The sequence below is a fragment of the Quercus robur genome, chromosome 4 (genome assembly GCF_932294415.1).
Source record: "Quercus robur chromosome 4, dhQueRobu3.1, whole genome shotgun sequence".
NCBI lineage: Eukaryota > Viridiplantae > Streptophyta > Magnoliopsida > Fagales > Fagaceae > Quercus > Quercus robur.
In genome coordinates this window covers 11,839,862-11,856,485 of record NC_065537.1, presented here as the reverse complement: position 1 = coordinate 11,856,485, position 16,624 = coordinate 11,839,862, and the positions used below count along the sequence as shown (strand labels likewise).

General features: G+C 29.4%; 1 long non-coding RNA gene across 1 annotated transcript; it reads right to left on the bottom strand.

Moving 5' to 3' along the window:
- Window positions 1-2,888: 2,888 nt before the first annotated feature.
- LOC126720585 (uncharacterized) lies at window positions 2,889-6,127 on the bottom strand. Its single transcript, XR_007653516.1, has 2 exons — window positions 5,938-6,127; window positions 2,889-3,290 (listed from the first exon to the last, which is right to left on the bottom strand). It is a non-coding gene; the product is annotated as an uncharacterized LOC126720585 (long non-coding RNA).
- Window positions 6,128-16,624: the final 10,497 nt, after the last annotated feature.

The following is a 16,624-nucleotide window of genomic DNA, read 5'->3' as shown; positions in this document are numbered from 1 at the left end:
GTGAATCATGTTAGGAATATATGTCATCTAAAATTGGCTAATCTTTTGATAAAACGTATTTTACTTGTAAATGGGTATATCTAGGATATGTTTAATATTTCAACGAACAAGAGTTCAAGTCCAAGTGTTAAACCCATGCAAATCTGTCCAAGAATAAAGTGAAAAAGTGTTGTATTTTAAAACTCGGTAGCTAGCTCGATAGATAGCATCTATCAAGATTTAAAAGGCAGTTTTAGCCCGATACTTGACAGCTTCTCGACAAATAACCTATCTATTGAGATTTAAGAAAATCAGTTTTTCAAATTTGATTTCACACCAATCCATGTATACATGTTTAGGCTTTCTTTTCTCACAACCCTAAACATATATAGAGATTATTTTAAGGGCCGTCACAGTAGATACAAGTATGTAAAACTTGATGCAAAGGTTTTTCATAAGCATCTTGGGACCGGAGACATACGCCCTATTTTATCTTTCTCTTTAAAAAGATGTTGCATTTGTATGCCGTAGGGTATTGTAACCATGGAGTTTCGTGATCTTCATTGTATTAATGAATTGAATAACTTTGCAGCTAACATCCTTCTCAAATTGGTGTGTTAGTCACATACTTGGATTTGTGCATCGATTGATTAGTCACGTACCAGGAGCCATGCATTAAAAATGAGAGATTGTCATTATAGAACAAGTCCAATTGTGTATTGGGGTAAGGGTTCAACTGTAGGTTGGTATAAGATACTGAGATTCCTTTACTTGTAACCGCTTGTTGTGATAATAGTGGATTTTCAGAAGTGGTGATCTTAAATTCACCAGGTGGGGTTTTGTCTTGGAGGTTTTCCCCATTCGTAAATAAATTACCGTATCAACTTTATTTTTCCGCTGCATTTAACTTAGTTGGTGATTTTTTTGTGCTACCACACGTATTGCATGTTAATTAACTTAATTAATTCACTTGACAAATTAATTGGTTAATTTATCACAAGGGGTCAATATATTTTTGGCCTATCAATAAGCAACGGGCCTCCTTTTTCTCAGGTACGCAGAAAATCACTAGCTCTATCATTATAGAGTTTTTAGAGATTTCTCATTCACTAACTTGACTTTTGGAGGTTTTTGGTCGATACTACACTAATGCCTTTTATTTGATCCTTGTGTTCTTGCTTTGCAGGTACCCATTAGTGTAATTTGGAGACAACAAGTCACTGACGATTTCACTGCATTATTAGCAACGATTATATACCTAAATCATAAATTTAAAAATATATATATAAATCATCTGCACATTCACATTAAACATTTCAAATTTTTAATTATATAAATTATAAACATCGAAATAATAACAAATATAATACCTAATTGAGAAAATATTAATATATTATATAAGATAAATATATAAATTAAATAAATAGTAATATAACATTAATACGACTTTTTTTTATTTAATTTTTTTATGAAGAGAGAGTGAAGAAAGAGAGAATAAAAAAAAAAAAGAATTAAAATGGTTTAACAAGCTATAGTAGCCTTGCTCGAAGTATCTGGCCATTGTTCAAAAATTAGTTTGGATATGTGTTTTGTTGAGACTGATGAATGGGTGTTTTAAGGGAAAATCGGACAATTTTTGCTAAGCAGACTCTTTGTTGAGCTTATTGTGAATACTCTAACCTTAAACTTAACAAAAGATAATAGGTAAATGCCATTCTGTCAAAAGAGCACTGATCATTTTTTTTTTTTTTTTTTCTATCAAATTAAATATAATATTTAAAGTTTCAAAGATAACAAATTAAACTATGATTTGTTGTGCCACGCCTTTAGATTGATTGAGAGAAAGAGGTAGTTGTGCCACGACTCTGCCCAACACTGTTTGACTCAAGCCACCGCACTCAACCCTCCACTGCATGCCAGAACTCGATAAAGAAGAGAAATCGAATCTTGGCATTGCGAAAGAAACAAGAAAAAGCAACTCAAAGTGTAAACAAACCTGAATTTGACTGGATTATGATCACAGAGAAGTTTCCTTTTGCATTAGAATCCTTAAATTTATCAAAATCTTTGTGATTTGAATGGGGATCTGATTGGTTTTATTACCACTACTCAAACAAAATTTCCTAGTTTGTTTGTTTTTATTTTATTTTTCTTCCTTAAATAATATTCGCATACCGATGTGACTATGCTCAAAATAATTGGGTGGAATGCCATTGAATCGGTTGTTAATGTGTCAACTATTAAAATTAACTAGTATGTAGCCCGTGCTATCGCATGAGAATGGATATATTATTAATCATGAGTTTATTCATGTTTAAAAGGCTCAGTTAAGTCTAAATTCATATTATTAACCATAAAATTTCATTAACAAAACTTAGAAGTGTATATATATATATAATAAAGTTATAAGAATTTGATATCATTATGTTTCTTTAAAAGAAAAAAGGGAAGAGAGGAGAAGAAATGGAAAGGAAAATTTATATTGTTAGATCTCTATATCCGAACCATGTCATACTACTTCAGAAAACAAAGTGTTTTAACTCATCATATTTCTTGGGTAAAACTCCATAGTGTTCCATTAAGCAACTGAGCATGCATTCAACTTCTCAAAAGATTTTCTCATAAAAAAAAAATACTCAATAGATGATGAGAAGAAAACAATAGCCTATTTGACATCACTACATTATAGTCATGATACAAATTCTTACGCAAAATTCAATAGACATTATAAGGAAAATTTTGATGCATTCAAGCAAATATATAACTGATCCAAACAGCCACAATACAATTATATACACTATATTGACTTGGTCGAAAAATTAAAATAACTAAAAACATAGTAATCAAAGATGAAATGAGCACCCTTTCCAAGCTCTGCAATTTGTTTCATAGCGATAGACACTACACAATTATTGATAAAACATGAATATTCAAATAAAATTTAACCTTTTGCATGTTTAACTTAGTTCTGTCTCTTTGTTACAACAGGAATGAAAGAAACTGGAAAAATATAACTATAAAAAATTCATGTTTCCTCAGTTTCTTTTATATATAAAGTGTGTGAGGACACCATTTTTGCTGATACAAATTTAATATTATGCTTTATATTCATTGTAAGTCTTGTAAGTCTCAGAACATATCTGCCAAGAGGGACATGGTAGTCTCTAAATTTGTGAGAATGTCCTTGCAAATCAAAATGGGAAATTTCTATTAACGTACAAAATGCAATAAATCCATCTACTTTCAAGCTGCAAATTCCCTCTCAAACTTTTATTTCGACATTAAATCCTGAGTTTGGCATCTGGATGAAGCTGCAAACAAAGAAAAGAAGAAGTTCAATATTGTTTACCTAAGAAAGAAGGAAAAAAAGAAGCCTGGAGCTGGGAAAACAATTCCAAATGATAGATTAAGCAGTCTACATAATTCATTGAAATAATCCAATATTAAATCCTAATTTATGGTCAAGTGCAAATTTCTTCTTGGCATTCTCTATTCTTTAAAAAGACTTTTGAGAGAGGGCTTAGTTTTTTGTTCTTTTGAGTCAAAGTAGTGTAAATCTCATTCAAAACTCTAATGTGATTCTGATTGACAACAATAATCAAACACATTCAAGGCAACTCATCAAATGACAAAACACCCAACTCACATTTGCACCAAATCTAAACTGCCTAAGTCACTGGCTTTTGATGAAAGAAAGTCCAAAACCTCAGCTGAAATTTTTTTACTACAAAGAGGCAAGTACTTTTAGCTGGAAAAAAAGAGAAGAAAATGGAAGTCTAAAACTCTTCCCAAACCTATATAAAAAAAAGGAAAAAAAAAATGAAAGAAAATGTTCATCAAAGTATCCTTCACAGTAAAATATATATTAGTGCAAGGGCATGTTGTACAGCCCTTCATTTGTCCTACTTGCAGGAATGCTATGTATAAAATACAATATCACTCCAATTAAAATCAACTCCAACTATCTTTTATAGAATTTAAAAAATATATATCATATGTTACAATGGTGTCCTTCTAGAAACAAAATATAAAGCACATAGTATGACACAAAACATAGAAATTAGCAGAGATCAAAATACTTGCAGCAAGTAAATTATTTAATAGAATTTACAAATTTCAAATTTCTCAAATGAGCATTACAACCAAATTATGCTCAAGTAGAAATTGTCCATCAAAAGAATAATGCCTGCTACAAAAAAGCTTACCATAGATATAGGATGGCAAGATGCAGAGAAATAAGTTTCAAAGAACAAAATGCCCATTGTTCCTAATTTCCTGCTTCTTTGCCAAGTTTGCATTCTATTACATGTTGGAATATATATATATTTTTTAAAAAATCAATAGAAAAGGGGAAAATCCCTAAACTTACCATTAAATTATGATATTCATTGTAACGCAATTACATGCCTCAATCACTGTGATTTGTGAACTCTTAGACCTTTACATCACAACCCCTGGAAAAATAATTAAAAAAAGAAGCCCTCAAAGAACATAGGAAACCAAATTATAAAGAGGAGCAACATGTGAAAAATAACACTTAGTATGAATTTCAAATTAAATACATAGATAAGTATCACAATCAAATTTATAAATGATTGAATTATAGTATTTTTATGAACTGCATCAATAACTAATAAGCAGAATTTTCGAAAAAAAAAAATTTGGTTCAATGAACGAAGCAAGTTAAATTATTGATAATGAGGAGATATTTGATAGAATTTTAATAACAATAATTAATAGTTCTTATGTGATTATTTAATATTAAAAAAGTCTATACTGACAGACCACTTATAGTTTCATTACAACCTAAACTAACTTGGATTTGGTTAATAACCCAAAACAAAATGAATTCTAACCCAAATACCTTAATCAAAACCAATCCAATATTACATTACATTACATTACTCCAGTATTTCAAAAACCAAACATAGCCAGCCCAACACGAATGATATGTAAGTAAGTATTAAGATAAAGAATCCAAGCTAGCTGGGAAAAAAAAAATCACAATCAGATTTTTTTTAGGGTAACAAAATGAAAAAACTACTTGATGAGGGAACATTGTTGCCACCATCATCATCATTATCGTCATACCCAACTACAGACATGTCTTCTTTACATTGAAACTCCATTCAAAATTAACACCCATTTATAACAAAAACTACTTCCTACTTTAATAATTAAAAATTTTCCTTCACCACTTTTGCAAGCTTTATAAATGCAAGAAACATCTAGAAATCCTACTAAAAAAGAGCTAATCATCACCAGTTGTTTTACAATGCATGTCAAACCTCGCTTGAATCCTCTGACATTCAACCTGTCTTAATTTGTCTTTTCTATACTTTCTTTCTTCAAAAATATATTGGACAATCTTGACTGTGAACAAATAAGTAAATCACAGCCAGAATAACTGAGCCAAACACCACATCATTTTTTCTCATATGCTCAATTTTTTTCAAAATTAGCACTCTTCTTCTTACTAAATTCTGTGATCTCTTAGGTAACCCACTCAAGCATTGTTTTATTTTAATACTCTTCACATGTAAGCAATCACTCAAACTTGTTTTCATAACTCATGTTTGTGTCATAACTCATAGCTTTCTTAGCCCTGCAACCCATTAAAAAAAAAAAAAAAACTTTACTGGTAGTAGCAATTTTTTTGGATGTGGGTTCTCATTTAAACCAAAATACAAAACTCAAACAATATGATCCATACAAATAAAGAACTATAATAACTCTCTACATCGGAATGTTAAAGGTTGAGCATAAGGAAATAAATTCATAGCTATAAATAATTATAGATATAAACACATTCAAAACTTTTTTTAAAAAATAATTCAGTGACAAGAAATTACAAAAGGCCACAGATATAACAAAAATGGGACGATGATCATTTGACAATCCCAACTTTTTTTTACAAATCAAATAAAAGAAGGAAATTAAAAGGAAGCAAAAACTTACAAAAGGATTTAAGTTTGACAGCTTTTCAGCAGCAATTGCATGATGGTAATCTTGCCTACCATATCCACTTTGGGGTGTTTAAAAATTTTTTCTACACCTACACATCAATAATACTATCAATGTTAACTTTGGAGCAAATAGCAGATCACTAATTTTGTTGGTCCATGATTGTAAGAATTTACAAATAAAATAAAAACTAAACTTCTAAGGTAAGGCAGTATTTATAAAAATTTGAATTAATATCAATATCAATCAATTTTTTTTATTACTAATGTCATAAATGATGACATGGTTTGTCTTTATAAAGGATGGAAGAACATAATTCTTTAGAATGCAGCTCCTAATCTACAATTGAAAATATTAACTACAAAATAAGATCATTCTTATCTGATTAAACCCATTATGGAAGGAAAAAAGAATAATTGTTTATAATATTTAGCTTTCTGCATCAAATAGGGAAATAAACACCAGATAACAAATTTATTTTAGAAAACAATAAAGCTTCTATGAGAAATTCCATAAAACGTACTCTAAATTTTCTAGATTTAGCCTATCAACTACTCAAAACATATAGATTTTAGAAATATATATATCGGGCAGTGTTGGTGTAGTAATCTAAAGCATTTTCTTATCTTTCTTATTCTCTCTCTCTCTCTCTCTCCTTCACTCTCCTCTGTCTCCCTCACTTGCTAATCTGGCATCAAGCTACTACCCCAACTCTTATAACCTGCATTTAGTAGGTAAAATTTTCTAAGTTGTTTAATCAGTCATTGATGATCATAAAGAGGATCTAAAATGCAACATCAAACTCATAACATCAAGATTACATGAGAAAATACAATTCTCATGCAGTTGCAGATATCTCAATAACATGGCACTACACAATACTAAACATTACCTCATATTTGTTCAGTCACAATGGCCTAATGCTTGTCATGTTGCTTTATCTCTTAAGCTTTATCTTACATCTAGCTTCCTGAACAGCTTCTACATCTACTTGCCTTTTCTTCGACTCACCTTAAAATAAAATCAGAATTAAGAAACAATTGACCAAAAATTCAGTTCAAGCCTTTCTTCGAATAGTTTTATGGGAATTGAGAAACCAAGGAAAAAATTGATTTGAAAAAAAAAATAGATAATGGAAAATCCTTAAGAGAGAGAGGTTGAAGCATAGTCAATCTGTGTTTTCCATGCCCAAGAACAATAGAGACAAATTACATGTCACTACTTTCATTTTTGCAATAAATCTAATGAAACACACATGAACAATTTTTATCTGTTCTGAAAACCCATTTATCAATGAGGTTTACTGTAACACCCGCCTCACTTAAATTTAATTTTATTGCTTCTAAAGTGAAATTGATGAATTATTTTATTTTCAAGGTGATATTATTTTATATTATGATATCTACAAAGAAAATAAATAAAAGATGTACTGTGAGAGTTATTTTGTGGATTATTCATATTAAACTTCTAGTCTCCTTATCAATTAAGGAAAAGGATAAGAGACTAAAACCTATTTGGATTAGGAGTTTAAGTGTTATTGGAATTCTTTAGAGTTTTAGCCCATCTAAACAACCTTGATATGAGTTTAGTGGGAATTAAAGTCTTGGAAGCTTATTCAAGTTTTAGTAGGTCTTAAACTCTAGTCCCAGTAGGAGTGTTATTTAAGAGTACTAATTGGAGTGAGATTGATCTTCCTAGACTGAATTGGAGTGTTATTTTAAAGATATATATACTGAGTCTTTTAGGTCAGTCACGTGAAAGGAAGAGAGAGACACTGGATGCTAAAAGCTACGACAAAAAGGGTTATTACCAAACTTGACATAGACGACTTCAAGGTAACCATTAACAAGCTGATTATTGATTGTGTGTGGTATCATAGGTTAAAGATACGTGTTGTTTATCTCCATACAGTAGAGTTTATATTACAATATTACATGGTGCAAGATACCTCTAAGTTGATGGTATAAGATTTCTTGAAGTTTCTGTGTTATGACTTAATTAAGTGGCATGGCAGGTATTTATATATATTTGTAGAGAGTAAAGAGTCAAATTGATGTACATAGCATGGTGAGTCATAAGATTACATGATATCAATACCCCAATTGAGATCGAATTCTCTATATCCAATTTAAATATACTATCATGAGATGTAAGTAATACTAATGCTTGTGGATTATTTCGGATCTGATGGTAAAGTGTTAAATACTAATGATAGGCCTTTGGTTAAAAACATTGTTAGGATCTGACATGTAAGTATGTTGTATGAAGGTCCATATGTGATTTTGGAAGAGGGATAGCATGATTGGTTTATGTAAATAGTGTAAGTATGGCTTAACACGGTAAAATCATCTATTTGTGTATTAGGTTCAAGTGACATCGGCTTGGATAGTTGAGATCTATTGTGTTTTGGTGATTTGAGGTAAGTGGACTTTAGAACATGACGTCTCTCAAGGCGTGTATATTTATATATATTTTTGGTAAAAATATAATTATATATATATATATACATAATTGTAAAAGTGAAGTTTTCATAAAACTCATACCATTATCAATACTTTGTACACATACTTGAATTTTATTATTTCTTGAGTATTACCTTGAAACTGTATATGTTATGAATGACTCAAAACTATATTTTTGAGAAAGTATTTGTTATATGATATATGATTGGTATTGACAATATTGTAATAACGTAAGAATGTTTTCAAATAGTCAGTTAGACAGCCTGCAACCTTTGCCAACATAGGGTTAAGTGTTGGCCTTCGGCCGATGTAGTGTTATTGTGGTGTGGTGTAGTGTTGTCGTTTGCTCTTTGGAGCCAGTGTTGCCTCTTTGAGATTAGTGTTATTGTTCCCTATGGGAATCACCCACCGAGTGTTTAGCAGCTTATGTCTTTGTCTGGCTAATGTTTAATGTTTTTTCCACATCAAACTATTGTTTTATTGTTATTGGCTGTTACAAGTGGAAAAATTGTTTATTACTATACTAAATTGTTTCTACCTATCTAGTGTATTTTGGCCAATTAAAGTGGTTACTATTTTATTTACTGATTACAATATTATAGTAGATGTTTTGTAAAGACTATATTTTGTTAATGATACTAATGTTTGTTTTGAAAGACATCCTCATGTTATGTAGTCTCTTATTGGGCTTCTAGCTCACCCCCCTTTCTCCACCCTTTCAGATTAGACCAGTGGAATATCTTTTGGTGGTAGATCATTGGAGACATAGATTGAAGACTTCTTTTGGAGCTATGTTAGTTGAGGAATTGTTTTAGTATATTTTCTTAGGATAGTAAGTTGGCATTTGTGGAACTCTTTGAGATTGTATTTGGAGACTTTATTGTTAAAGTTATTGTTTTATGGATTTCATAGGAAAGATATTGATTATTTGAAGTTTATTTGTGGATATTTAATTACACTCTATTCCATTATATTATTGATGAGATTTCTAAGATAGGTTATGCATCTAAATCCTTGGTATGGGTTTGGGGTGTTACATTTACCAACAAAAAAATTGGGATTATTCAACTGACATGATTATCAATTTTCTTGTTAACCCTCTCATCAACATTTCTTCAAACATATGAAACCAAAAAGATACAAAAATTGGAATTATTGTTAGTAACAAAATTAATGGCAATGCAGGCAATCCATAGTAAAAGAGAGAAAAGAAAAAACACTTAATATTTCAATATAAAACAAATATTGAAATCAATAGAAAAGAAAAAAACACCAAATAAGAGATATAATAAAGGGGAAGAATTGACAATTTCTTCTTCTTCTTTGGACTTGGCTTCCCTTTCAACACCATGAATTCATAAACAAAATAAAAAAAAAAAAAAAAATTGGCTTTAATTAATAGTAAACATCAAATACCAAATCAAATTCACATATAAACAAACAAATGTTTTCCAAGTTTCACACTATAACAAAGCAAAATGAAAAGAAGAAATCATAAAAGTACTGCCCATTTCATAAAGTAGAACATTCACATACAAAATGATAGTTCCTTAATACAAATAAATTCAGCAAAGAAAGAATAGAATGAATGAATGAATCATAATTTCCCAAATCAAAAAAGGGAATAGTTTTATACAATTTGAAACGGTAATTGAATAGGAAAAAAAAAAAAAAAAAAACCATGCCTACCTTCTACTAAATCCATATATTTTTCGATAGGGATAAAAGTTTTGCTGTTGGTGATGAATCAACAACAAAACCGGTTTTCCAAATCAAAACCCCAGAAAAAAAAAAAAAAAAAAAAAAAAAAAAAAAAAAAAAAAAAACTATGAACGCAGATATTAGAAAACAGGGAAAAGCTTAGTGATTTCTATAATCCAAAATAGGGAAAAAAATCGAAAAATTGAGAAAACAAACATTTTCATGGAGAATCCAAAAGCCTGAAACAAAAAAGAATCAAAACCAAAATCAAATCTAAACCTATCCAACAAAAAAAACTCAATAAAAAGTAATGTTTCATTCCCAAATCTTAAAAAAAAATGAAGGAAAACGTATCGGAGCTGGTTCCTATGATCTGATGGTGAAAGATATGTAGCCCATAGATTTTTCTTTCCCTATGTGCTTGCAACGGTGCTTTAAGTCTGAAGAGGGAACGAAGAACTCTCTCCTTCTCTCTTATTTCTCTGTTTTTGCCCTCTCCAAACCTAAATCATATAACCCCAAATTTCAAAAAATCATATCAAAACCTAATGTTACCCAAATACCTAAATAAAAATCAATCCAACCAAATTTCTCAAAACTAATTCATATTTCATACCCATACCCAGATCTAAGAAAGAATGAAAAGAAGAAAAACTTACCGGTGGTTAAGATGGCATAACTTATTGAAGGTGATGCACAATGATGTAATTAAACATGATTAATTACAATTACAGAGAATTGTTAAAATTAGAGTTTCGAAATAAAAGTGGTACACATAAAATGAGACCGGAGCATCTAAATTGTATACATGAAGATGAAGTGCAACTCCAACACTTGTTATTCCAGACACAAGCTTCAATAAAATATATATTTTGCTTCTAAGCCAAAAGGGACAGCCAAAATAATTAGGAGTATGACCTGCAAGAAAGACACATATTTGCTAGTCTACTAAAAAAAACGCAAACCTTCTCAAGTACCTCCAAAAAATAGTAAAATAGCCAAAATTCAAGATAGCTAAAAAGAAACTCAAAAACATCCTTTACTATGATATAACCTTTATACAAACCCAAAATCTGATCAATGCACCAGATGAAGAGAGGGGGGAGATGTCAGAAGCTCTTCAAACCAAGAAATATCCTGCAAGAAGCTAAAATCAAGTAATTATTTTTCTTTGAAAAAAATTCTTACCCATGGTTACTCTTACAAAATACTATCAAAATGAGATCACCTGCAAGAATTGCACAAGAAAAAAAAAATCACCAACTCAACTAAAAAATATTCATCCTATTTTCATTTCTCCATTTTCTAGGCAACAAACAGGAATTTAACCAAAATAAGAAAGTATAAATATCACCCAAATAAAAAAATATAAAAGTTTCATTTTTATTTCATCCTATTTTCTCGACAACCAAACAATGTTTAAACAAAAGAAAATTCTTTGGTTCTTGGCAACCAAACAAAACTTAAGCAAAAGAAAAAAAGCCAAGAAAGAGTGTACCTTCCATGGAGGCGGAGTAGTTGAGAGATTGAACCGCAGAGGAGAGATTGAACCGCAGAGGAGAGATTGAGAGATCGGTAACTGAACACAGGAGGAGGAGTGGAAGAAGAAGCACGGAAGGTTCTAGAAAGATACGGAGAAGAATTAAAAATCCTAGACCTAAGAGAAGAAGAAGCTCTGGAACTCCATTGGAGGAGTTATTTATGGGCGAAGGGGAATTTTTTCGTTCTTGATACTAAAGTCGGCTTCATCTTCCTGCTTCTACTTCTTTTTTTTGGAAAAAATAAAAAAGAGAGAACTCTAATCTGAGATTTAGCGAAGGCGAGGGGCTCGTTTTTTAGAGAAATTAAGAGACATTCTCTTTGGAACTGAGACAATGAGTTTTTAGAGTGATTGAGATTAATGTGAAAAAAGAAAAAAAACAAAACGTGAAGAGCCAAAAGACAAAGAGAGTCGAGGTGGAGGAAAATTAGACTCTAATTTCATATTGAAATTGGTGTGGTTGTGAGAATCTAGACACATGTCACATAATTAGAGTTTTAATTTAGAATTGCAATCTGGACACATGACACAAAATTAGAGTTCTAATTTGAAATTGCAATTTGAGTTTCTCTCTGCTTCACCTATTATTTTATATATAGAATAGGAAATAAAAAATATTGATGTAAAGACAGTAGTGAAGGGAAGCATAAAATAGAAATAGAGAAAAACATGAGAGAATTATGCGGTAAGTCCTGATGTCCTATATCCTCATAGAAAACTCTAGACAACTACATCTTTATTTACTTAAACTGATAACACATTACAAAATAATCTATATTTATAATAGAATTTGCATAAATAGAAAATATATATGTCTACTATCAATTTATTACTACGTATTTCGATTTTGAATTTCCCTTCAATATAATTGATTACTACATGTATCACATTCCTTGATTTTGTCTTTAATTTATTTAAAGTAAATCATACTCTCCAACTTCGGCATTCATGTTTTATTATTATAAATCTTAGATACTCACTCGAACAATGATTTGCCTTCTCGAAGTTCACATTTTGCAAAACATTTCGTTTATGGATTTTGTTAATGACTACCCTAAGGGTCTCACCAATTGAAGAATGAAAAAATGGAGGATAAAAGAGATTTTCGTTTTCCTGGTTTGTATTTTGTTGGGGGTGGAAAAGTGTTGTGATGAAAAAAAAAAAAAAAATTGGCTGAGAAGATAAATTGGAGGATAGAAAATCAAGTTTGTATGAATTTAAACTTTACATAATTTTTTTTTTTTTGAGATAAAACTAGTTATTTTAATATATATATATATATATATATAAAATAGATACACACAATTTATAATGCAATTTCCGGATAAAAACGCACAATATATATATATATAATGTAAAAAAAAAAAAAAAAACACAATGAAGAAGAATATATAAAAAGATAAGTATGACTATCAAATATTAATTAACCACAACCATGTCCCAAAAAACTCAAACATATCCTTGAATTCAAAAAATGAAAAGGTAAAAAAGAAAGAAAAAAGAGATAGAATCCATGAAAGAAAGTAGGAGTGAGTAAAAAAAAAATGAAGAAAAGAAAAAGAGTCAAAAGTGAAGAGAAAAAAAAAAAAAAAGAGTAAGAATGAAAAAAGAAGCAAAGGCAAAGAACTAGCCAAGGACCAAATAGTCTTTTCACAATACATACAAGTTTTCTCTCTTATGTTCTCTCTATTTTGGAGACAATATGATTTGGTGGGCCCGGAGAGAAAAATAACCGGCCTCCACCCATTTTCTCTCCCCTTGCCCTCCCGACCAAATGCCTTGCAACCATTTTTTCTCATATTTTCCTTTCCCTTTTTTCAAACCTCCCAAAAATCACCCCAACCAAACATCCATAAGAGTATTTGTTGGTGAATTAATTTACGAAAAATTTTATGTGAATACAAAAAAGCAATTAATAAATGATATCAAAATTTTCCTAAAATAGTCAATTAATAAATGCTTTAAAGGCACTCTAAGCATAGATAAACATATAAATTCTTGGATAAAATTTAGTTACAATATGGCTACAACCTTACTCAATATTATTTTATTGGAGGTGAATTTTGACAAATCTACCGTTAGATTACATCTTCTTCTTATATCCTACATGCTTGCAAAATTTCTAGAAAATTAAAGATCAATATCTATGTCATCAATAAATTGTTTAAATTGCAAGTTTTTGTAGTTTAAAATTATGCATACAATATAATCTTATAGATCATATAGTATATAATATCCGATTGACACAAAATTTGACATGTGTATTATGAGCATAAAGAATAGTTAGATTTTCAAAATATGTAGTAACATTTATCATATTGAGTAAGGTTGTAGTCTTAGGCTCCAACCAATTTTGTAACTAAACTTAGTCCTAAATTCCTTTGGGGAAGAGTTTTTAGGGAGAATATTGTCATCTTTTAGGACTTTGGATTCTATTATGAAAATTTCCTGGTTTGGGTCAATAAGAGAAAGAATTTTTAAACTTTAGTAAAAAAAAGTATGGTTTAATAATTTTACCGTGTGTTTGGTGGAATTAATAGGTAGGAATTGGTCATTTAGAGATTTTAATTCTAACATGTAGGACTTTAGATTCTATTATGAAAATTCCCTGGTTTGGGTCAATGAGAGAAAGAATTTTTAAACTTTAGTAAAAACAAAAAGTATGGTTTAATAATTTTACCGTGTGTTTGGTGGAGAATTAACAGGTAGGAATTGGTCATTTATGAGATTTTAATTCTAACATGTAGGACTTTAGATTCTATTATGAAAATTTCCTGATTTGGGTCAATGAGAGAAAGAATTTTTAAACTTTAGTCAAAAAAAGTATGGTTTAATAATTTTACCGTGTGTTTGGTGGAGAATTAATAGGTAGGAATTGGTCATTTATGAGATTTTAATTCTAACATGGAAGACTCTTGGTTTGGATGAACATGAAAAAAAAATGTTTCAGATCTTGTACAGGATATATGGGCTCCATATCCTAACAAAAAATTACGCCAAATGAGATGTCATTATCATAAATTTTTATTAAACAATTATATCCCTTAATAATTTTCTATTAGATTAATATTTTGAGAATCTCATTGATAGATTATATGTTCTTTATATTTTCAACACGCATACTAGGTTTTGTGCCCATATAATTTTATCTAATATTCAAACTAGAAGTCCATCATTTTTGCATAATTTTAAATATAAAAACTTGAAATTTAAACATTTGTTCGATAACATAGTTCTTGATCTCAGATCATCATGAAAATTTACAAGCATAAAGAGTATAGTATGAAAATCAAATCCAATAGTAGATTTGTTAACATTTTTATCCAATAAAAAAATTAAATGGTGTAACATAGTTTAGAGTTACACTAAGTATAATTTGAACTTATATAAAAATATTAGTAATGTAACATAACTTTTTTTTTTGAGAAATAAATACAACATGCTGCTAACCCCGCAACTCGAACTCTTTCCGCCCTAAACCCCCAAGCACTTTGTACATGGGGAGGTGCCAATTTAACTACAAGACCTTTGGCGTAATGTAACATAACTTAGAATTAGATTAAGCATAACTTGAACCCATATTCCTCGGAATTCTTTGCATTTAGCCTTTCACATCATCAAAACTTTGGATTTATGTCAGTATATTATTTCATCATTTTCATGTGTTAGTGGATATATGCATTTATTTATATGAATTAATAATCTATAGATGTTGCACAAAAAAATTTTGTCTAAAGAAGTTACATGGTTGTCTCTCCCTCTATGATTGCATGAGAAGATACTAATTTTTCTTTTCTTTTCCTCTCTCTAAAATTTTGTTATTTTGAAGGGGAGAAAACTCACTCAAAATGCAAAGAGCCTTGTAACTCAATTAACATCTCTTGATATTTTCAATGGAAATATTTATGGTTCAAATCTTACCTCCCAAGTTTGAAATTATATATATATAATCAATGTTTGTTGTAAAATCTCTTTGAATTCTATGGTTTTTATTAATCTTTTTTTTTTTTTTTTTAAGAAGAGAGCTATGACAAAGTTATACTCGACGTAATTTTAAGCATTATTAAAACCAATTAATATTTTTTTATTGGATAAGAATTAAAACAAATCTATTATTGAACTGCATCTTCTTCTTATATCCTTAACACTTGCAAAATTTCAAAATAATAAAAAATTAATAGTTGTGTTATCAATCAAATATATTTAAATTTCAAGTTTTTTTAATCAAATAGTATGTAACATCTAAATTTTGAGATGTATGTTAAAAACAGAAAATATGTAATCTTACGGTGAGATTACATATTACTTAGAGTTATTAGGTGATAACACAACTATCTTTGATGCAATATATCACTGAATAACTAATAAAAAGTTATTAAGTGATGTAATATTATTTAGAGTTACACAAGATGTAATTTGAACCCAGATATATATAACGAATCAAATATATAGATGTAATTTTTTGTTACTATTACACTACTCAATATATATATATATATATATTTGGTTTAATATATTCAAAATTGCACCATTAGATTATACATATTTATTTTCCTTAACATACAAGCTGAATATTGTGTTAATCGAATGTAATTTATTATCTGATCAAATATTTACAAATAAAATAAGTATTGATCCCTGATAATTTTGATAATAATATAAAAGACAATTTAATATCTGATAAATATTTTATATTTTAAACTCATTTTGGTGATGTGTAATAAATAATTGAAATTAATTTCTTAAGTATAATTGATAACACAAAATAGAATCAAAATTAATTTTGCAAATATTATAACATATAATAGGTATTGTTCATAAATTATAAATAAAAACGAGTAGCGTACACGACAATCACTATCGGGTAGTTTAAATATAACTTTCAAAGACAACGAGTCTCTCCTCAATTGACCCAATTTTCCACAAATACTACTTTTTGTTTTCTTTAATCGAATTATTTACCTTACATCCTAGAGCC